This window comes from Brassica oleracea, chromosome C7, assembly GCF_000695525.1.
Source record: "Brassica oleracea var. oleracea cultivar TO1000 chromosome C7, BOL, whole genome shotgun sequence".
Taxonomy (NCBI): domain Eukaryota; kingdom Viridiplantae; phylum Streptophyta; class Magnoliopsida; order Brassicales; family Brassicaceae; genus Brassica; species Brassica oleracea.
The window spans coordinates 24,361,454-24,362,321 of NC_027754.1; positions in this window are offsets into that span (position 1 = coordinate 24,361,454).

Genomic DNA, 868 nt, shown 5'->3' on the forward strand with positions numbered 1-868 from the left:
ATCGCCGGACTCCGCTTAGCAAAAGCCGTAAAAGCTAAACGACTAAGCGCCTATTACGACTCTCAATTAGTCGCCAGTCAGTTCAGCGGCGGCTACGATGCCCGCAAAGACCGAATGGATGCCTATCTCAAAATAGTGCAAAGCCTGACAGCAGAGTTCGAGTTCTTCGAACTCATCAAAGTTCCCAGAGACGAAAACGTCTGCGCCGACGCCCTCGTGGCCCTTGGCAGCAAGCTTCGTGATCAAGTTAAACGAACCATCCCGATACATCGTATCGAGAAACCAAGCATCAAAATTCCTATCTGCCAAACCCTCGTTGCCCCGGTCATCAAACCCGCTACTCCAGATGATGACGGATTTGGTCCTAACTGGAGAACTGAGTTTATCGACTACCTCTCGAAGGGAGAACTCCCAAACGACAAATGGGAAGCCCGCCGACTAAAAACACGCAGCGCCCATTACGTCGTTCTTGACGATGAACTACACCGCTGGACCGCGAGTAAAGTTCTTCTAAAATGCATTCATGGTGACGAGACAGCAAGGGTTATGGCAGAGACGCACGAAGGCGCTGGCGGAAATCATTCTGGCGGACGTGCATTAGCAATCAAGGTAAGGAGGGCTTCTTCTGGCCAACAATGAACGCAGATTGCGAGTCTTACGCGAGAAGCTGCGACAAGTGCCAACGGCACGCACCTAGTATCCATTGTCCAACCGAAATGTTGCGAACAACCACCGCTCCATACCCGTTCATGCGATGGGAAATGGACATCATCGGACCACTTCCCTGTTCCCGCCAAAGACGCTTCATCCTCATCCTCACCGACTACTTTACCAAATGGATCGAAGCTGAAGCATACGCTCAAGTCAC